The sequence below is a fragment of the Heptranchias perlo genome, chromosome 44, assembly GCF_035084215.1.
Source record: "Heptranchias perlo isolate sHepPer1 chromosome 44, sHepPer1.hap1, whole genome shotgun sequence".
NCBI classification, from domain to species: domain Eukaryota; kingdom Metazoa; phylum Chordata; class Chondrichthyes; order Hexanchiformes; family Hexanchidae; genus Heptranchias; species Heptranchias perlo.
Window position 1 is genome coordinate 5,416,448 of NC_090368.1, and position 22,995 is coordinate 5,439,442.

The 22,995-nt window shown below is 51.2% G+C and overlaps 1 long non-coding RNA gene across 1 annotated transcript in view; it reads left to right on the top strand.

Annotated features, from left to right (window-relative positions):
- LOC137306657 (uncharacterized) overlaps nt 1–22,054 on the top strand; it is a 48,396-nt gene extending 26,342 nt beyond the window's left edge. Inside the window, exons 2-3 of the long non-coding RNA XR_010958920.1 lie at nt 18,901–19,112; nt 21,618–22,054. This is a non-coding gene — a long non-coding RNA (uncharacterized lncRNA). The remainder of the gene's footprint in view (nt 1–18,900; nt 19,113–21,617) is intronic.
- The last annotated feature ends 941 nt before the right edge of the window (nt 22,055–22,995 follow it).

Here is a 22,995-nt window from a genome sequence, read left to right on the forward strand (position 1 = left end):
TAACCGGTGCCTGCGGAGGGGAAGGGGAGGGGGGGGGGGGACGCACCCCGCGCTCAGTCAGCGTCGGTGCCTTCAGCGGGGGAATACCCCGGTCGATCAGCTGCCCGGCCGGAGGGAGGTGGCTGCTGGCGGCTGTGGGTGATGAAGTCGTCGTGCTGTGCGTGCCCGAGGCACGGGTTGCGGAGGGCAGCCCTCCTGCGTGTCCCCTTGGACGCGAGCACAGCTGTTAAGCAAATCTTAGGCGGAGGGGAACCATTTGACTGATAAACATTGGCGAAACGCCCCACCACTCCCCCACCGCCCCCCCCGGTCGACTAGCAGCCTCATTGCGGTCGTGCTTCACTGCGACCCGTGGGGCTCCCCCCCTCCCCGACCTCCTCGTCTGCCCGAGCCGACATCTGGTTGGCCTAACGCTCCCCCACCACGCCCCCCCCCCACCGCCGGCAGCGTAATCCCAACATAGCGGGATCGCACTGCGCGTCCGGACTCTCCCGTCCCACCCGCGTGCGTCCCCGCCCCCAGGGGAGGGCGGAAATCCCTCTCTCCCGACCCCCTGTCCAGCGCTCCCGCTGTTGGTAGGGGGAGCCCTCCCTCCCGTGCCCTGCGCCCAATCAAGCAAAACGCCGAAAAAAAAGAAAGACAGATGATCTGGGTCATTTACCACATTGCAAGTTTGTGGGATCTTGCTGTGCGCAGATTTGTGTTTCCTACGTTACAACAGCGACCGCACTCCAAGAAAGTACTTCATTGGCTGTAAAGCGCTTTGGGGCCTCCTGAGGTCGCGGAAAGTTCTGTAAAACAAAAATACAAGTTCTTTTTTTTTAAAAAGTGAAGTCTTCCATTCGAGCGAAGGCCTTGGTGAGAAGGAGGCAGTCAGACGGTGTGATTGGCAAATGCAAATGAGGAACTGCATGGCGACAAGCTATATTTGCAATGCAAAAACGACAGTTCGCGGAAGTCACGTGACCCCCATAAGGCTGGCTCCGGTCCAAAGATTGGGAAAAGTTTGGCAGCTCTTAAGAGAGACGTAGTTAAAACGCCTTCCTGTGTTTTTTCCCGGCTGGGCTCAGAAGGTCATGGGTTTAAGGCCCCCTCATCCAGGCCCAACACTCCCAGTGCCGGTGCTGAGGGAGCGCCGCGCTGTCGGAGGTGCTCTCTTTCCGAGCCCGAGGCCTCCTTCTGCCCCCTCTCCGGTGGACGTGGAAGATCCCACGGCCGCTATTTTGAAGAAGATCAAGGGGGGGGGAGTTCTCCCCGGTGTCCTGGGGCCGATATTTACCCCTCGATGCAACAATACCAAACAAAGAGATTAACTTTGGCGTCCCTCCAGCGCGCTGCGGGGAGTGGGGGAACGTCCCTGGTCCCAGGGGAGGAGGGCGGAAATCCCTCTCTCCCGATCTCTGTGGGATCTTGCTGTGCGCAAAAAGGGCCACTGCATTTGTCCCCTTTAATGACAGTCACTGCACGACAAACTCATTGACATAGGGGACAGTTCAGAGTTGTGCTGGGGTGGCTTATGAGTAATAGATTTCGTCTGGTATATCGACAAGTGGAAAATTATTTTGTCGTTTCAACTTAGACGTAAAGACTTTAATGGGCAGATTAAATTGCTTCATTTTACGTGAAAGGGATTAATAGTGATTTACCACAGGAAGTTATAATGTGAAACCTAAAAGCTCAGTTTCTATTTCATCTGAAGGCAAAACTGACCTTTTATTTTAGATTTTCACTTGCGAAGGAGCAAGGATTATACACAACCTTACAGAGTATAGTACTTGTAATATGGCCACTCTGTATCCAACCCGTGCTGCACCTGCCCTGGGAGTGTTTGACGGGACAGTGCAGAGGGAGCTTTACTCTGTATCTAACCCTGTACCTGCCCTGGGAGTGTTTGATGGGACAGTGTAGAGGGAGCTTTACTCTGTATCTAACCCTGTACCTGCCCTGGGAGTGTTTGATGGGACAGTGTAGAGGGAGCTTTACTCTGTATCTAACCCGTGATGTACCTGCCCTGGGAGTGTTTGATGGGACAGTGTAGAGGGAGCTTTACTCTGTATCTAACCCGTGATGTACCTGCCCTGGGAGTGTTTGATGGGACAGTGTAGAGGGAGCTTTACTCTGTATCTAACCCGTGATGTACCTGCCCAGGGAGTGTTTGATGGGACAGTGTAGAGGGAGCTTTACTCTGTATCTAACCCTGTATCTGCCCTGGGAGTGTTTGATGGGACAGTGTAGAGGGAGCTTTACTCTGTATCTAACCCTGTATCTGCCCTGGGAGTGTTTGATGGGACAGTGTAGAGGGAGCTTTACTCTGTATCTAACCCTGTACCTGCCCTGGGAGTGTTTGATGGGACAGTGTAGAGGGAGCTTTACTCTGTATCTAACCCTGTACCTGCCCTGGGAGTGTTTGATGGGACAGTGTAGAGGGAGCTTTACTCTGTATCTAACCCTGTATCTGCCCTGGGAGTGTTTGATGGGACAGTGTAGAGGGAGCTTTACTCTGTATCTAACCCTGTACCTGCCCTGGGAGTGTTTGATGGGACAGTGTAGAGGGAGCTTTACTCTGTATCTAACCCTGTACCTGCCCTGGGAGTGTTTGATGGGACAGTGTAGAGGGAGCTTTACTCTGTATCTAACCCTGTATCTGCCCTGGGAGTGTTTGATGGGACAGTGTAGATGGAGCTTTACTCTGTATCCAACCCTGTACCTGCCCTGGGAGTGTTTGATGGGACAGTGTAGAGGGAGCTTTACTCTGTATCCAACCCTGTACCTGCCCTGGGAGTGTTTGATGGGACAGTGTCGAGGGAGCTTGTATAAATGTCATGTATCACGGCTCTGCTGTCGAAGCGGGGAGAGGTTTGGTCACACATTAGGTGGATGAAAGCTATGACATTTACAGTGGTTTAAAATAAACGCCTGGTCCTGTAACTTCTCGAGCAAGGTAACCACTCTGTGGGTTGTTTGGAGGGGCGCTCTGCGTGGGTGTGTCCAGGTATGTGTCAGTGTCTGGCTGAACACTGTTTACTCTCATGTGTTTGTGCATGTGGGTGGGTGCGTGTGCACACGGGTGGGTGTGTGTGCACGCATGTAGTAAGCGGGGTGATCGCAGCCTGTGTGCGTGGGCGTGTGTCTGTGTTTGGCCTTATCTGTGTCTGTCCATATGTCTGTGTCTCTCTCAATCTTGATGGGTAGCATCGAAAACCCTGCTGCCCCATATCCTAACTCCCGTTCACCCATCACCCCCTGAGCTCGCTGACCTACATTGGCTCCCGGTACGGCTACGCCTCGATTTTAAAATTCTCAACCTCGTGTTCAAATCCCCTCCATGGCCTCGCCCCCCCTCCCTATCTCTGTAACCTCCTCCAGCCCCTACAACCCTCCGAGATCTCTGCGCTCCTCCAAATCTGGCCTCTTGCGCATCCCCGATTTTCATCACTCCGCCATTGGCGGCCGTGCCTCCAGCTGCCTGGGCCCTAAGCTCTGGAATTCCCTCCCTAAACCTCTCCGCCTCTCTCTCCTCCTTAAAACCTACCTCTTTGACCAAGCTTTTGGTCACCTCTCCTAATATCTCCTTATGTGGCTCGGTGTTAAATCTTTTGTCTGCTAGTCGCTCCTGTGAAGCGCCTCGGGATGTTTTACTACGTTAAAGGCGCTATATAAATGCAGGTTGCTGTTGTGGATGTTGTCGACAGGGGTGGAGGATAGGGCTGTGATGCCTCCTGCGGCCAAATAGCCTACCGAATGGCCGCTAGGGCACCAGTGGTGCCTCTGGAGGGTAGGAGGAGGAGGAGGAGGAGCGATATCTGGAAAAGAAGCAAGAGGTTTGCAGATTGAGAAGGGACGTCATTGTGTGAGGTGTAGGTGGCCACAGTACAACTTTTCAGCCTTCCTTGTCGCCCAGGGATACGGCCGTTGTGCTGAACCTCTTCATAAAACCCGCTTGTTTGTGTAAGATCAGTGAGCGAAGTGTTTTATTCAGCACCGTTGCCCAATTCTACTTTACAGGCCTCAGGCAGGATGTGTTACTATGGCGACAACGTCGAGGTTGAGTCAAAATGGGGGATGGGGCAGGCTGCAGACATTCCTGCACTGCTGATGTGGCCAAGGAGGCCGGAACTTGATCCCTGGTCTGTAGTGAGTTAGTTAGTGCAGTGATAAAGGGCGCAACAGTCTGACTCAGTGCCCCTCGTGGGTTAAAAAAAGGCTGCACTTCTGTTCTGGTGTCAGCCATGGCTCGGTGGGTAGCTCAGTGGCTCTGAGTCAGAAGGTCAAGGGTTCATTGTCCCCATTCCAGAGACTTGAGCGCATAACCCAGGCCGACAACTCCCAGTGCCAGTACTGAGGGAGTGCTGCACTGTCAGAGGTGCCGTCTTTCAGATGAGACATTAACCCTCTCAGGCGGACGCAAAAGATCCAACGGCCGCTATTTCGAAGAAGAGCAGGGTGGGGGAGTTCTCTCTGGTGTCCTGGGGCCGATATTTATCCCTCATCCAACATCACAAAAAAAACCAGTGCTGTTTGTGGGATCTTGCTGTGCGCAAAACGGCTGCTGCGTTTCCTCCATTACAACAGTGACTACACTTCAAAAAGTACCTGACTGGCTGTAAAATGCACTGAGATGAGCAAATCTCATAAGTAACGTCTCATCCGAAAGGCGGCACCTCTGACAGGGCAGCACTCCCTCGGTGCCGGCCCCGGGAGTGTGGGCCGGGAGTGTGGGCCCAAGTCTCTGGAGTGGGGGCTCGAACCCACGACCTTCTGACTCGGAGGCGAGAGCGAGCCACGGGCCACGTGATAGCGGGTGAGGCGGCCCACTTAGCGTCCCTGGCGGTTATTGTATTTCACATCCGCTTCTGTTGACCTGACCTGACCTGGTTTCACACGTGATCACACGGTGCTTCCGTATATAAAAAAAAAGTTCAAAGGAACCCAATTGCTCGGCCTTGTAAACAACTCAAGGTGCAAAGATTCTGTTCTTTTCCAATGGTCGATTGCAAAGATTCAATCAGAGAGTGATAATGCACAGAAGGAGGCCATTCGGCCCATCATGCCTGTGCTGGCTCTTTGAAAGAGCTCTCCAATTAAATCCCACTCCCCCCCCTGCCCTTTCCCTGTATCCCTGCAAATTTTTCTCCTTCAAGTATTTATCCAATTCCCCTTTTGAAAGTCTCTATTGAATCTGCTTCCACCGCCCGTTCAGGCAGCGAATTCCAGATCAGAACAACTCCCTGCGTAAAAATGTTTCTCCTTGTCTCCCGCCCTCTGGTTCTTTTGCTGATCACCTTCAATCTGTGTCCTCTGGTTCCCGACCCACCTGCCACTGGAAACACTTTCTCCTTATTTGCTCTATCAAAACCCCTTCATGATTTTGAACCCCTCGATTAAATCTCCCCTTAACCTTCTCTGCTCTAAGGAGAACAACCCCAGCTTCTCCAGTCTCTCCACATAACCGAGTCAAGGGCCTCGAGGGACAGCACCTCGTCTTTCGATGAGGCATTTTACAGCCTTCTGGCCTCAGCATTGAGTTCAACAACAGACCATAACCACCGCCCCCATTTTCTCAGACAGCAGGTGCTGGTAATGGTTCTTCTGCAACCATTTATAACTCATTTGTTTCTTTACTGTCTCATTAACACCCCCTTTTGCCTTGCACTATCATCAGTTTTCACATTAATCACTCCATCTCCGATCGAGGGGTTCATATATAGAATAACAGATACCCGGGAGTGAGTTACAGACTGGAATCTAATCGAGGGGTTCGGGGGGTTTATATATAGAATAACAGATACCCGGGAGTGAGTTACAGACTGGAATCTAATCGAGGGGTTCGGGGGGTTTATATATAGAATAACAGATACCCGGGAGTGAGTTACAGGCTGGAATCTAATCGAGGGGTTCGGGGGGGTTTATATATAGAATAACAGATACCCGGGAGTGAGTTACAGGCTGGAATCTAATCGAGGGGATCGGGGGGTTTATATATAGAATAACAGATACCCGGGAGTGAGTTACAGGCTGGAATCTAATCGAGGGGATCGGGGGGTTTATATATAGAATAACAGATACCCGGGAGTGAGTTACAGGCTGGAATCTAATCGAGGGGTTCGGGGGTTTATATATAGAATAACAGATACCCGGGAGTGAGTTACAGGCTGGAATCTAATCGAGGGGATCGGGGGGTTTATATATAGAATAACAGATACCCGGGAGTGAGTTACAGGCTGGAATCTAATCGAGGGGATCGGGGGGTTTATATATAGAATAACAGATACCCGGGAGTGAGTTACAGGCTGGAATCTAATCGAGGGGTTCGGGGGGGTTTATATATAGAATAACAGATACCCGGGAGTGAGTTACAGGCTGGAATCTAATCGAGGGGATCGGGGGGTTTATATATAGAATAACAGATACCCGGGAGTGAGTTACAGGCTGGAATCTAATCGAGGGGTTCGGGGGGGTTTATATATAGAATAACAGATACCCGGGAGTGAGTTACAGGCTGGAATCTAATCGAGGGGTTCGGGGGGGTTTATATATAGAATAACAGATACCCGGGAGTGAGTTACAGACTGGAATCTAATCGAGGGGATCGGGGGGTTATATATAGAATAACAGATACCCGGGAGTGAGTTACAGGCTGGAATCTAATCGAGGGGATCGGGGGGTTTATATATAGAATAACAGATACCCGGGAGTGAGTTACAGACTGGAATCTAATCGAGGGGTTCGGGGGGGTTTATATATAGAATAACAGATACCCGGGAGTGAGTTACAGGCTGGAATCTAATCGAGGGGTTCGGGGGGTTTATATATAGAATAACAGATACCCGGGAGTGAGTTACAGGCTGGAATCTAATCGAGGGGTTCGGGGGGGTTTATATATAGAATAACAGATACCCGGGAGTGAGTTACAGGCTGGAATCTAATCGAGGGGTTCGGGGGGTTTATATATAGAATAACAGATACCCGGGAGTGAGTTACAGGCTGGAATCTAATCGAGGGGTTCGGGGGGGTTTATATATAGAATAACAGATACCCGGGAGTGAGTTACAGGCTGGAATCTAATCGAGGGGTTCGGGGGGTTTATATATAGAATAACAGATACCCGGGAGTGAGTTACAGGCTGGAATCTAATCGAGGGGTTCGGGGGGGTTTATATATAGAATAACAGATACCCGGGAGTGAGTTACAGGCTGGAATCTAATCGAGGGGTTCGGGGGGGTTTATATATAGAATAACAGATACCCGGGAGTGAGTTACAGGCTGGAATCTAATCGAGGGGATCGGGGGGTTTATATATAGAATAACAGATACCCGGGAGTGAGTTACAGGCTGGAATCTAATCGAGGGGATCGGGGGGTTTATATATAGAATAACAGATACCCGGGAGTGAGTTACAGGCTGGAATCTAATCGAGGGGATCGGGGGGTTTATATATAGAATAACAGATACCCGGGAGTGAGTTACAGGCTGGAATCTAATCGAGGGGTTCGGGGGGTTTATATATAGAATAACAGATACCCGGGAGTGAGTTACAGGCTGGAATCTAATCGAGGGGTTCGGGGGGGTTTATATATAGAATAACAGATACCCGGGAGTGAGTTACAGGCTGGAATCTAATCGAGGGGATCGGGGGGTTTATATATAGAATAACAGATACCCGGGAGTGAGTTACAGGCTGGAATCTAATCGAGGGGTTCGGGGGGGTTTATATATAGAATAACAGATACCCGGGAGTGAGTTACAGGCTGGAATCTAATCGAGGGGTTCGGGGGGGTTTATATATAGAATAACAGATACCCGGGAGTGAGTTACAGGCTGGAATCTAATCGAGGGGTTCGGGGGGGTTTATATATAGAATAACAGATACCCGGGAGTGAGTTACAGGCTGGAATCTAATCGAGGGGTTCGGGGGGGTTTATATATAGAATAACAGATACCCGGGAGTGAGTTACAGGCTGGAATCTAATCGAGGGGTTCGGGGGGGTTTATATATAGAATAACAGATACCCGGGAGTGAGTTACAGGCTGGAATCTAATCGAGGGGTTCGGGGGGTTTATATATAGAATAACAGATACCCGGGAGTGAGTTACAGGCTGGAATCTAATCGAGGGGTTCGGGGGGGTTTATATATAGAATAACAGATACCCGGGAGTGAGTTACAGGCTGGAATCTAATCGAGGGGTTCGGGGGGGTTTATATATAGAATAACAGATACCCGGGAGTGAGTTACAGGCTGGAATCTAATCGAGGGGTTCGGGGGGGTTTATATATAGAATAACGGATACCCGGGAGTGAGTTACAGGCTGGAATCTAATCGAGGGGTTCGGGGGGTTTATATATAGAATAACAGATACCCGGGAGTGAGTTACAGACCGGAATCTAATCGAGGGGTTCGGGGGGTTTATATATAGAATAACAGATACCCGGGAGTGAGTTACAGGCTGGAATCTAATCGAGGGGTTCGGGGGGTTTATATATAGAATAACAGATACCCGGGAGTGAGTTACAGGCTGGAATCTAATCGAGGGGTTCGGGGGGTTTATATATAGAATAACAGATACCCGGGAGTGAGTTACAGACTGGAATCTAATCGAGGGGTTCGGGGGGTTTATATATAGAATAACAGATACCCGGGAGTGAGTTACAGGCTGGAATCTAATCGAGGGGTTCGGGGGGTTTATATATAGAATAACAGATACCCGGGAGTGAGTTACAGGCTGGAATCTAATCGAGGGGTTCGGGGGGGTTTATATATAGAATAACAGATACCCGGGAGTGAGTTACAGGCTGGAATCTAATCGAGGGGTTCGGGGGGGTTTATATATAGAATAACAGATACCCGGGAGTGAGTTACAGGCTGGAATCTAATCGAGGGGTTCGGGGGGGTTTATATATAGAATAACGGATACCCGGGAGTGAGTTACAGGCTGGAATCTAATCGAGGGGTTCGGGGGGTTTATATATAGAATAACAGATACCCGGGAGTGAGTTACAGACCGGAATCTAATCGAGGGGTTCGGGGGGTTTATATATAGAATAACAGATACCCGGGAGTGAGTTACAGGCTGGAATCTAATCGAGGGGTTCGGGGGGTTTATATATAGAATAACAGATACCCGGGAGTGAGTTACAGGCTGGAATCTAATCGAGGGGTTCGGGGGGTTTATATATAGAATAACAGATACCCGGGAGTGAGTTACAGACTGGAATCTAATCGAGGGGTTCGGGGGGTTTATATATAGAATAACAGATACCCGGGAGTGAGTTACAGGCTGGAATCTAATCGAGGGGTTCGGGGGGTTTATATATAGAATAACAGATACCCGGGAGTGAGTTACAGGCTGGAATCTAATCGAGGGGTTCGGGGGGGTTTATATATAGAATAACAGATACCCGGGAGTGAGTTACAGGCTGGAATCTAATCGAGGCGTTCCCGGACCGGGAGCCGATGTAGGTCAGCGAGCACAGGGGGGGTGATGGGTGAACGGGACTCGGCGCGAGTTAGGATACGGGGGCAGCAGAGTTTTGGATGAGCTCCAGTTTAGGGAGGGTGGAAGATGGGAGAGCATTGGAATAGTCCAGTCTGGAGGTAACAAAGGCACAGATGAGGGTTTCAGCAGCAGATGGGCTGAGGCAGTGGGGCGGAGACGGGCGATGTTACAGAGGTGGAAGTCGGCGGCCTTTGTGTTGACCCCATAACCTCTCCCCTCCCAAACCTTGACCCTGACAAAAAAATTGATTGTCAAATGATGTTTAATTCGGAGAAGTGCAGTGTTACGCAGGACGAATGCTGAACATGCATACACCCTTCAGGGAAAAGCTTTAAAGCAAGTGGAAAAAGAATGAGATCGGACATTCTGGAGCGTAGATCTGTAAAGGTTCAAGAGCGATACCGTGACGTGATAGCCAGGTGCATTTATAGGACAATTGACTATAAGACAAAACATATTATCTCGTGCAAGACCTCGGTCAGGCCTCAGTTGGAGTACTGTGTCCAGTTTTGGTCTCCTGTCATGATATTGGAAAGGGTACGGAGGAGGGCGGCTAAACTATTTCCCACCTTAGAGCCTCGAGGCAGGCTGAAAGAGCTGGGATCCCGCCCTTTAGAGAAGCACAGGCTTTAGGGGGTGACCCGATCGAGGTTTTTAAGATGATGGCGGGAATCGATTGTGTTGCAGTCGTTGCAGTGAAATCGGCTTGGGGAGGATTAGAATTATAAGTTGTACAGGGCCAGATCCGGGCAGGACGTCAGAGAATAGCGGGCCTCTGGATCAGGCTGCCGGCTCGTCCGATGGATACCCATTGGCTAAAACTCCTTCTGGCTGGGGCGGAGATCCCCTCGTACCAAAAGGTAGATAGCGTGTAGAATCATCAGGACCAGAGTGGTCTCCTGGGCCACTCTCCATCGCCGGAGAGGAATCTCCCGGGTTTAATTTCCCCCAAATTGGTTTCGATCTGGTCTCTCGCCTCTCTCGGGAGATCACGTAGTTTGGGGTTGGAGGGTGGGACGTGTATCTGGTGCCCGATCGTGTGGGGCAGGCTGGATGGACCTGAGGGTCTTTTCCTGTCTGTCGTTGTTCACATGTATACAGACGATCGGAGGCCAAATTATATTCCTGGCACATAACCATTCCTGAGATTGTGTTTCATCCTCCCACACCTGTACTTCGTGTCTTGGCCTGCCCGTGCGTTCCATCAAAGCCAATTAAACCCTCTGTCTTGTTCTTTGTCTGCAGCCCTGTCGTTCCCAAGGCCTGCGCGCCCTCACCGTCTGGTTCAAGTTGACATATCTGCTCGAGGGTAGTTTCTGTTCCCCCCTCCCCCGATCTTAGCCTTTGCACCACCCCACCCCCTCCCAGTTTCCCACCTCACCTGATCGCCCTCCCGTTCGTGCGCCAGCCTCGACAGTGGCCCGTTGACTGCTGGTTATTCGACTGCAGGAGGAAGCATCCAATTCTGGCCCCCGCCAGGGATGAGGGACTTCAGTTATGTGGAGAGACTGGAGAAGCTGGGATTGTTCTCCTTAGAGCAGAGAAGGTTAAGGGGAGATTTAATCGAGGTGTTCAAAATCATGAGGGGGTTTTGATAGAGTAAATAAGGAGAAACTGTTTCCAGCGGCAGGAGGGTCGGTAACCAGAGGACACAGATTGAAGATAATTGGCTAAAGAACCAGAGGGGGAGATGAGGAGAATGTTTTTTACGCAGCGAGTTGTTCTGATCTGGAATGCGCTGCCTGAAAGGGCGGTGGAAGCAGATTCAATAATAACTTTCAAAAGGGAATTGGATAAATACTTGAAAAGGAAAAATTTGCAGGGCAATGGGGAAAGAGCAGAGGGGGGAGTGGGACTAATTGGACAGCTCTTTCAAAGAGCCGGCACAGGCACTATGGGCCGAATGGCCTCCTCCTGTGCCGTAGGATTCTATGAACACAGACTGGAGGACGGAACGCAAGACTTTCCTGGTCTGTTAGACTCTGAAACTCGATGGATAATCCCCAACGGAGCCAAGTTAGAGCAGTGGGTGAGAGGAACTCATAACTACAGCACACTCTCTCACTCCTGAGTGTCTCCCATATAATACCTGTTCTTGGGAACCAGCAAAGGGACATGGGTTGGACACCCTGAGGGGGGGCGGGTGAGGAGAAAGGAGGGGTTGGAGAGTACATCTGGATGGTTTGGTTCGTCACCTTTGACACCAGAGATCGGTCTTGCGACTTGCCTCTCTGTACTGTCAGGCCGAGGCTCAGCGGGTAGCACTCTCGCCCCTGAGTTATACAGGTCGTGGGTTCGAGTCCCACTCCAGAAACTTGAGCCCATAATCCAGTGCCGTACAGGGGGGGGCGTGCTGCACTGCCTTTCGGATAAACCGAGGGCCCCGTCTGCCCCTCTCGGGCGGACGTAAAAGATCCCACGGCCGCTATTGGAAGACGAGCAGGGGGGAGTTCGCCCTAGAGCCAATATTTATCCCTCAACCAACATCACTAAAAAGTAACAGATGATCTGGGTCATTATCACATTGCTGTTCGTGGGATCTTGCTGTGCGCAAATTGGCTCCCTACATTACAACAATGACTACACTTCGAAAAAGTACTTTATTGGTGGTGAAAGGCGCCATAGAAACGCAGGACTTTGCTTTGCTGCGATGACTGGACACAGTTGAGCTTTCCGAGGAAAATAATCCAGCTCACTCACCCGTGGGAAACATGTGTGGCAACACATGGTGGCCAGAAGCAGTCCTTTGGTAGGGGCATCATTATGTTGTGTTGGTATTTACCGCAAGTAGGAAGTGAAGATCAATGTTGAAAGATTTGGGCAGCTGAAACCCATGACCAACCAGTCAAACAGCTCCTTCCTCGAGCCTGCTCCTCCGTTGGGAATGTGCCAGGGAGAGAAAGTCCCCAATTAGGCTCAGGGCAAGTTTAGCAAGCAAATTACAATTCCAGGAATCATGGCACTCGCAACCGAGTGGAGAAACTTCCTGTCGGTTCAGAGCCCCCACCCCCGGGACGTTGCTTCCTCGTCGATTGGCAACGCTCCCTCTTCCTTCCGAGTCAGAAGGTCGTGGGCTCGAGCCCCCCCACTCCAGAGACTCGAGCCCCATAATCCAGGCCGACGCTCCCCGGTGTGCCAGTGCCGAGGGAGTGCCGCACTGTCGGAGGTGCCGTCTTTCGCATGAGACGTTAAACCGAGGGCCCCGTCTTTCGCCCCCTCTCAGGCGGACGTAAAAGACCCCATGGCGTTAAAAGAAAGAACTTTCTACAGGGCCTTTCGTGACCTCAGGACGTCCCAAAGTGCTTTACAGCCAATGAAGTACTTTTTGAAGTGTGGTCACTGTTGTAATGTGGGAAACGCAGCAGCCAATTTGCGCACAGCAAGATCCCACAAACAGCCACGTGATTATGGCCCAGATCATCTGTATCTTAGTGACGTTTGGTTGAGGGATAAATATTGGCCCCAGGAAGAGCTCCCTCTGCTTTTCTTGCATCCGTGGGATCTATCACACTCACCCGAAAGGGGCAGACGGGCCCTGGGTTTAACATCTCATCCGAAGGAGGGCACCTCCGACAGTGCAGCGCTCCCTCAGTACTGGCGCCGGGAACGTCAGCCTGGATCGTAGGGGCTGAAGTCTTGGGGGTGGGGGCTCGAACCCACGACCTTCTGCCTCAGAGGCGAGAGAGAGAGAGAGAGAGCTACCCATTGAATCAAGGCCTGAGATCATGCAATGAAACCAAGGACCAGAGTTGGATCGACCGGGAGTGTGTGAGGCGGGTGCGGAGAGGGGGGCAGGAATTGAACTGACTGTAAAATGGGAAAGGGTTAAAACTTTTTGCACTGGGCACTGGCCACCCATTGTCCCTCTGCGAGAACAGAACGTCCATTCAGAGGCCGCAAATAGAACGGATTGGGCAGAGCCTGGTATGCAAGGAATGTTGCTGGATGTCACAATATGTTCTCTCGCCCGTGCTGCTCTCAGCCTCCCCGCTCCCTTTTAATCTATTCCAAGGCGCCCACCCAGACTTTCCCGGTCGGAAGGGAAGAAATAAATCCCCGCAGGGAAAACTTGATGGAGACAATGACCAGCGCAATCAAAAGGAAGTCAGATATCAGATGGCGGCTCTCAATTGATACAGAGAGCAGAGTGCTCGACCGACCGGGCCACGGCTAACACTGTAGGCCAATGTCGCTGCCCCTTTAAGGCAAATTTATTAGGCCCTTGGATTTGTAAGCATTTCATGCAACGGAATACTTAGAAATCCCAAGTTTTTGCATTGCAAAAGTGCACCTTTAAATAGAGACGTCTTCTCACTGCCTTTGTATGTCTGTTTAATATCCCCCCCCCCGTGTGTCTCAGCAAGTGTTTATATCCCGAGGGGGATGTTTGTGACAAGATTTGTCCTCCAGAGCGTTTCCCACCCCTCCCCCTTGTTGACAAGTCCGAGACGCTACCTTGAAGGCTTTTCGCTGTGAGCAGTCAGTTCGAGTCCCCCCACCCCCCCGCTTTGCCTGCCTTCCCCACACGTATCAGGGCTCCAGGAATCGTGCAGCCTGGCCACGTCCGAAGTACTCTTTAACAGGAAGGAGAGACGTCACACAATGTGTTGTGTGCGAGGGAGGGACACAATGTCCTCAGCCCTTGGGCAGCAGTCACGTGGAGCAAGCTTGACATCATTGTACACTGTCCCAGGCTCAGGACATCCACTGTTGCGATGTAGGAAACGCGGCAGCCAATTTGCGCACAGCAAGATCCCGCAAACAGCAATGAGATAATGACCCAGATCATCTGTTTTTTAGTGATGTTGGTTGCGGGATAAATAGCGGCCGTGGGATATTTTACCTCCACCTGAGAGGGGCAGACGGGGCCCTCGGTTTAACGTCTCATCCGAAAGACGGCACCTCCGACAGTGCGGCGCTCCCTCAGTACTGGGCACCGGGAGTGTCGGCCTGGATTTTGTGCTCGAGTCTCTGGAGTGGGGGCTCGAACCCACGGCCTTCTCTCAGTGGGGAGAGAGAGCTACCCACTGTGACAGGGCTGACACCATGGTGGTAGCCAGCATCCAGTCCTCACCCAAAGACCCCTCACACGCCTATTTCTAGCTGAGGGTGTTCATTAGATTGTTATCAGGAGTGGGAACACTGTTCCATGTTCACTAAATCTTACGGCATAGATGGAAGCCATTTTCTCCCCTAGCCCTTCATTGATCTAAAACCAGTCAACAACAATAACTACAACTTGCATTTATATAGCGCCTTTAACATCCCAAGGCTCTTCACAGGTGCGATAATCGGACAAAATTTGACACCGAGCCACATAAGGAGATATTAGGACAGTTGACCAAAAGCTTGGTCAAAGAGGGAGGTTTTAAGGAGCGTCTTAAAAGGAGGAGAGAGAGGCGGAGAGGTTTAGGGAGGGAATTCCAGAGCTTCGGGCCCAGGCGGCTGAAGGCACGGCCGCCAATGGTGGAGCGATGGAAATCGGGGGATGCGCAAGAGGCCAGAATTGGAGGAGCGCAGAGATCTCGGAGGGTCGGAGGGCTCCCCCCCCATCGCCCTTGGATCCTCCTTGGCTTCAAATGTGTTGACACTTTTTCTTTCCAAAGCCGCTTCAACTCGCTGGTCTGTAGTCAACTGTTTTATCCTCCTCTCCCTTCATGAACGGAGGCTGCCCTGCCGATTTGCATTCTTAAGATAAATTGAGTAACTCTGGTCAGAGTCCCTTCTCTGACCTCGTCTTGTGTTTGTACAGCAGCTTATCGTGTTAAAACATTTCAAAGCACTTCACACAATGAATATTTCTGAGAGGCAGTCACTGGCCAAACACTGCAGCCATGTTCATAGAATCATACAGCACAGAAGGAGGCCATTCGGCCCATCGTGCCTGTGCCAGCTCTTTGAAAGAGCTATCCAATTAGTCCCACTCCCCCCCCCTGCTCTTTCCCCCATAGCCCTGCAAATTTTTCCCCTTCAAGTATTTATCCAATTCCCCTTTTGAAAGTTATTATTGAATCTGCTTCCACCGCCCTTTCAGGCAGCGCATTCCAGATCAGAACAACTCGCTGCGTAAAAAAACATTCTCCTCATCTCCCCCTCTGCTTCTTTTGCCAATTATCTTAAATCTGCGTCCTCTGGTTCCCGACCCTCCTGCCACTGGAAACAGTTTCTCCTTATTTACTCTATCGAAACCCTTCATGATTTTGAACACCTCGATTAAATCTCCCCTTAACCTTCTCTGCTCTAAGGAGAACAATCCCAGCTTCTCCAGTCTCTGCACGTAACTGAAGTCCCTCATCCCTGGTACCATTCTAGTAAATCTCCTCTGCACCCTCTCCAAGGCCTTGACATCCTTCCTAAAGTGCGGTGCCCAGAATTGGCCACAATATTCCAGCTGGGCCTAACCAGTGATTTATAAAGGGTTTAGCATAACGTCCTTGCTTTTGTACTCCATGCCTCTGTTTATAAAGCCCAGGATCCCGTTTGCTTTTTTAACAACCTTCTCAACTTGTCCTGCCACCTTCAAAGATTTGTGTACCTACACCCCCAGGTCTCTCTGTTCCTGCACCCCCTTTAAAATTGTACACAAGATCCCACGAACAGGAGTGAGATATTTGGCCAGCTCATCTGTCCTTTTTTTTTGGTTGCGGGATAAATATTGGCCCCAGGACACTGGGGAGAACTCCCCGCGCGCGGGAAGAGATCTCTATCCTGGGCCTCCAGGTTAAGCCATCGATGCAAACAGAACTGCCAGGAGCCACGTAGGCCTCAGGCCTAGAGTTCCACGGGGCAGGCTGTGTAGGCCCTGGCAAGTGGCCAGAGCTGAACTCAGCACGACTGGCGGTTCAAGGGTCAGTGCGTTGACCGTTGTCCTACTGGCGGGTGATACGGAACGGCTGATGACGAGTCTCCAGCACGGTGGGAGGCCGGCTCGTTGAGAGAAAGGGCACAAGGCGGACAAGTGCCAACTTTCTTGGCACTGAGGGGGCCCCCCCCTGCCGGGGTTTGCCAGCTGGCATTCTAGAAGCTTCCAAGGGAAAGAAAAACACGATTCTCTTATCCCGAGTGGGTTGACTTTGCGGAAGGCGAGTGTCGGCGGGCTATTTGACTGTGGCGGGCGTATCGCAGCCAAGTCCAATCCTGCCAAAACTCCTGCTGCCCCCCCACCCCCCATATCCTAACTCACACCGAGTCCCGTTCACCCATCGCCCACCCTGTGCTCGCTGACCTACATTGGCTCCCGGTCCGGCAACGCCTCGATTTTTAAATTCTCATCCTCCTGTTCAAATCCTTCCGTGGCCCTTGCCCCCCCTCCCCATCTCTGTAACCTCCTCCAGCCCCTACAACCCTCCGAGATCTCTGCGCTCCTCCAATTCTGGCCTCTTGCCCATCCCCGATTTCCATCGCTCCACCATTGGCGGCCGTGCCTTCAGCTGCCTGGGCCCTAAGCTCTGGAATTCCCTCCCTAAACCTCTCCGCCTCTCTCTCCTCCTTTAAGACGCTCCTTAAAACCTACCTCTTTGGCCAAGCTTTTGGTCACCTGTCCTAATATCTCCTTATGTGGCTCGGTGTCAAATTTCGTTTGATAATCACTCCCGTGAAGCGCCTTGGGACGTTTTACTACGTTAAAGGCGATATATAAATGCAAGTTGTCCCCGTCCCCTCGCAAAACACAAACGCACTTTCCAGCAGGGGTCACTGGGTGGCAATAGGGAGCGGGTACTGAGGCCAACTTTGGCCTCTCTGGCTGAGAATTGCTTCTAATTCAGCCGGGGTGCCATTGGCTGGTGTCACAGTGCCCCCGGCCCAGGGAGAGGTAAAACCAGTCGCTGCTCCTTGATTGCCGCCCTGTCGGAAGGTCGGGGGGTGGGGGGGGGGGGTCGGGCGAGGCTAGGCTGCGATGCCCCCCACAGTCAAACAGCTGCCGACACTCACCCGCCACACCTGAAGAAACGGAAGCTGGGACTGGACGATGGGCCTGCTGCACTGGGACTGCGGGCGAGCTCCTTGGCGAGAGGGTGGCTGGGAAATAAAGTTTAGGTACCCGTCCAATACCACACCCGTCCCACTCCATTATACCCTGTTCCAAAGTGGGTCATTTCCCTATCCAGCTCAGAGAAAGCTTTGAAACGAAATCAGGGCGTTTTAAGAGGCCCCTTTAATCATTTAACAGGGGCTGGCTACCTTGTGGTGAATTGCGGTTTTTGTGAGTTGGTTTGAACTCTCTCCCTCCTGCTCGAGATAATTAGATTCTCAAATTCCATGAGAAAAAACACTGTAGTCCCCCCACTGCTGTTAAACAGGATGGTTTCACTTAGCATGAGTGTGAGAACGACTTGAGAGACAAGGACGCTAACGGAGCCTTTTGATCTGAATCGATTGGTCGGTCAGAGGTAAATCTATTTTTTCCCCCTCTCCCCCTTGTTCTTCCCTCCTCTCCTGACAGCACTGACTCGTGTTGGGATTCAGGTCCGACAGGTTCTGACCGCCCTCGAGTACTGCCCCCCCATTCTTCATGGGTGCAAATGATGGGTGGGGTTCGTCACTGAGGGAGGGGCACCTCGATCGTGGCCTTACCTCACACACACACGCAGCCAGGTGCACGCAAACACACTCACGTGCACGCAAACACGCCTGCGTGCACGCAGGCACGCCCTCGTGCATGCTCACCCACGTGCATACACAACCCCCTCACGCGCACACACACGTGCATGCACACGTGTTCACCCTCCACGTGCATGCACGCACACACCCCCCCACGTGCAAGCTCACACAGCCCACGTGCGCAGCCACGCACGTGCACGAACACACGCCCAAGTGCACGCGCAGCTCCCTTCCCCCCCCCGCGCACACACTTCGAAAAGGATTCATGGACTTTAACAACTGTTTGTGACCAGCAATCGCACACCCTCTGCCTAAATTCCTTTTGCGATTATCTGAAATGATAAGTCCCTTTAAAACTGGGATTGGTCTTTCTTTGCACCCTGTCAATACACTCGGTAACCAACATTGGACCGGGCAATGATTCACCGTGTGGGTGTAAATGTCACACCAGCACACGATGAGTGTGTCAGGGCGACTGATTAAATTTGCTGTGTTCATTCTTCCTGGAATACAATCGTCTGATTATGAAAATTCCAATGAGCGAGTGACTTCATTCACCAAGCGAGATAAGAGACAACAAATGGCTGTTTCCTCTCCCTCATTTGAAAGCTGAGGTGTTAGAACGAAACAATTTGCATCTCTACAGCGTCTTTCACGACCTCAGGACGTCCCAAAGCGCTTTACAGCCGATTTTTTTTCGAAGTGTAGTCACTGTTGTAATGTAGGAAACGCGGCAGCCAATTTGCGCACAGCAAGATCCCACAAACAGCGATGTGATAAATGACCCAGATCGTCTGTTTTTAGGTGTTGGTCGAGGGATAAATATCGGCCCCAGGGCACCGGGGAGAACTCCCCCCCCCCCTTGCTCTTCTTCGAAATAGCGGCCGTGAGAGGGGGCAGACGGGGCCTCGGTTTAACGTCTCATCCGAAAGACGGCACCTCCCTCAGGACTGGCACTGGGAGTGTCGGCCTGGATTATGGGGCTCAAGTCTCTGGAGTGGGGGCTCGCAAAGAAGGTTAGGAGGAGATCTCATAGAAGTGTTCAAAATGATGAGTGGTTTGGATAAGGTTGTGAAATTGAATTCAATGAATCAGGTAATTTGTCGGCTGGCACCAGATAAAATGACCATGAAAAGCTGTCGGATCGTCATTAAAACCCAACTGGTTCACTAAAATCCTCCAGGGAAGGGAACCGGCCACTGGTCTGGGCCCATGTGTGACTCCAGTGTCGCCCTTAAAGACTGACTCTTGATGCCCTTTGGCCTAGCAAGATACCCAATTGTAGACGGTGCCCCCTGCCAGAAACTGTGTATGTATTTGTGTGTGTGTATATGTGTGGGCAATTGGGTTCAATCTCATGGTTGAATAACCTTCTGATCCTCATTCTCTAAGGGCGAGGCTTTGGCTCGACGGTAGCCATTCCAGCCTCCAGGTCAGAAGGTGAAGGGTTCTGAGCCGCACTCCAGACAGTCCCCGGGGACCGGAGACCAGTAGATGGTGTCTAAATGATGGGTTGACATCCAGTTGGGGATTACGCAGGTCTGGACTGAGTGACCACTGGCTCGGGGTAGTGTTCCCACCTCTAGTTCAGAAGGTGAAGGGGTTCGAGCCCCACTCCAGACGGTCCTGACGAGTGGAATCCACAGCTGAATACCGGCGTCCATTGGGGGGGGGGCAGTTGGGCCATGGTAAAGGTTGTAGGTGAGGCCTCTTCAGCCTCAGTCGCAGCCCGTCTAGGAGAACGCACTCCATAGATCAAAATCGGTGAGGGAGATAACGGGAAGCCGTCTTAGACCCTCTTCCCTGGTAAAGTATCTTCGGAATCCCATGCGTGAGACTTTAGAGTTAGGACCTGCAATAGGGGCAGAACCCAACCGAGCAACAAGACTTACTGCCTGGGACGTCCCATCCGAGGCACCGGATGAACTGTACCCCCAGCGAGAGTCAGCACTCGGCAGGGTTGGCGAGGGAAGCAAATTAATAAATGGTCGAAACCAAAGCATGGTCTGAAGTGACAGGGTCTTTATTAACGGCCTTTCCTCTGCCCACACACACACACACAAGCACTGATGTGGTCAGTCATCTGGTTTGGACGGTGAGGGAGGAAGTAAGGGCTTGTCAAAGCTGGAACTAAAGTTGACGACGATTTCCCAGAAGCGTGCAGTTTGAAATGTCGAGTTCTTGGAATCCCGCCCCCTCTCCCCCGGGCCTACGTGTGAAGGCTTTGAAATTCGTAGAAACTCTTTTCTCAGCCTTGCTGACGTCCAGTGTGCACTTCAGCTGATTGAAGATGACGGAGGTCAGCAAGAGGGGGAGAGAAAGAGACGACACCCAGCCGCCTCGGGAAGGAGAACTCATCGCTGCTTCAGGAGCTACAGGCCGCTGAAGCTCATTAGAGACAATGATAAGGCCCTTTGTTAAAAGAAAAACCAGCCTTTATTTCCTTCGCAGGAGAGGTCCACCCCGACACTTTGGGGGTGATTTTAAACCCCAGGAACGGGTGGGTTGGGGACGGGAGGAGTTGAAAATAGTTTTTTGTTGGGTCGCGACCGCAATCCGGCTTTATTTCCGGGTTTAACGTCGGGGCTGGGAATGCAAAGTCCGAAAATTTTACGGTCGTGACCCAAAAAAACCCCCCCCCCAACTATATTCAACTCCCACCCGCCCGTTTTCGGGGTTTAAAATCACCCCCTTTCTGTCACAACTCTCCCCCCCCGCCCTCCAGGTCGCTAACCACGGCACAAACTCCCAACTGGCTAGCCTTTGGCTCTACATTGAACACCTAGAATCGTAGAATGGGCCTTTCGGCCCATCGAGTCTGTGCCAGCTCTATGCAAGAGCAGTCCAGCTAGTCCCGCTGCCTTCATTTGCTCATGACCACTTCCATTTGTAATTCCCTTGTCCCCATTAGTACTATCACTGCCTCCCACCCTGATCGTTCTTCCCCCACCCCTGTAAGATACCCTATTCTTATATACATAGAATTAGGATTTTTTTTCATTTATTCGTTCATGGGATGTGGGCGTCGCTGGCGAGGTCGGCATTTATTGCCCATCCCTAATTGCCCCTTGAGAAGGTGGTGGTGAGCCACCTTCTTGAACCGCTGCAGTCCGTGTGGTGAAGGTTCTCCCACAGTGCTGTTAGGAAGGGAGTTCCAGGATTTTGACCCAGCAACGATGAAGGAACGGCGATATATTTCCAAGTCGGGATGGTGTGTGACTTGGAGGGGAACGTGCAGGTGGTGTTGTTCCCATGTGCCTGCTGCTCTTGTCCTTCTAGGTGGTAGAGGTCGCGGGTTTGGGAGGTGCTGTCGAAGAAGCCTTGGCGAGTTGTTGCAGTGCATCCTATGGATGGTACACACTGCAGCCACGGTGCGCCGGTGGTGAAGGGAGTGAATGTTTAGGGTGGTGGATGGGGTGCCAATCAAGCGGGCTGCTTTATCTTGGATGGTGTCGAGCTTCTTGAGTGATTTGGTTTAATCTCATATGATTAAGCTTTTCTTTTTACTTTCTTTTCACTAGTAAACAGCTTGTGGACTTGTACTGTCGCTGGAGATAATAAAATGGGCATGTTGCTTAGTCCCTGAATTCTTCAGGGTATGGACGACACTTAGCAAGAAAAAGACTTTGTCAGCAAGGCGAGGTCTTTTGTTAGCAAGGAATGCTGAATAAGGGGGCAGCGGTCTTCCAGATAAGAAGCTGGCTTATCTCACAAACAAGCAAGGCAACGATCAACAGATCAGTTAGGAAACTGATAAAACAATTCCTTTCAAAAGATGGCCGTGCATGACTGGATCCCTTTAAGAAGCTTGAGCTTTAATTCGTAGAGACAAGGGTGAAAAAGTCGACAAAGGGTACATTCTCTAGAGTGAAAGTGGGTAATATCATTTATTTCTCTGCTTAAGACATTGAGTGTGTCAAGACTCGGTTGAACTCAATAAAGATTATTTGCAACCAAATTGGTGTCAAGTCCAAGAAAATTACACTCTGTTAGGACCCCCACCTTCGCTCCAGGTCCATAAGGGTGCAGACTTGAGCGTATCCGATGCACAAGTGGGTTAGCCATCCATCACCAAGTCTGGTTGGACCACATTAACAACAACTACTTGCATTTATATAGCGCTCTCAACGTCCCCAAGGCGATTATCAGACAAAATTTGATACCGAGCCACGTAAGGAGATGTGAGGACAGGTGACCAAAAGCTCATCTCTCCTTCATTGGCTAGGCCTCCATTTCTTTCTGACGGGACGGTTTTTACTCTGCTTCAAATATGAAAATAATCAAGAAGGCAAATGGAATGCTGGCCTTTATATCGAGAGGACTAGAGTACAAGGGGGCAGAAGTTATGCTGCAGCTATACAAAACCCTGGTTAGACCGCACCTGGAGTACTGTGAGCAGTTCTGGGCACCGCACCTTCGGAAGGACATATTGGCCTTGGAGGGAGTGCAGCGTAGGTTTACTAGAATGATACCCAGCTTCAAGGGTTAAGTTACGAGGAGAGATTACACAAATTGGGGTTGTATTCGCTGGAGTTTAGAAGGTTAAGGGGTGATCTGATCGAAGTTTATAAGATATTAAGGGGAACGGATAGGGTGGATAGAGAGAAACTATTTCCGCTGGTTGGGGATTCTAGGAGTAGGGGGCACAGTCTAAAAATTAGAGCCAGACCTTTCAGGAGTGAGATTAGAAAACATTTCTACACACAAAGGGTGGTAGAAGTTTGGAACTCTCTTCCGCAAACGGCAATTGATACTAGCTCAATTGCTAAATTTAAATCTGAGATAGATAGCTTTTTGGCAACCAAAGGTATTAAGGGATATGGGCCAAAGGCAGGTATATGGAGTTAGATCACAGATCAGCCACGATCTTATCAAATGGCGGAGCAGGCACGAGGGGCT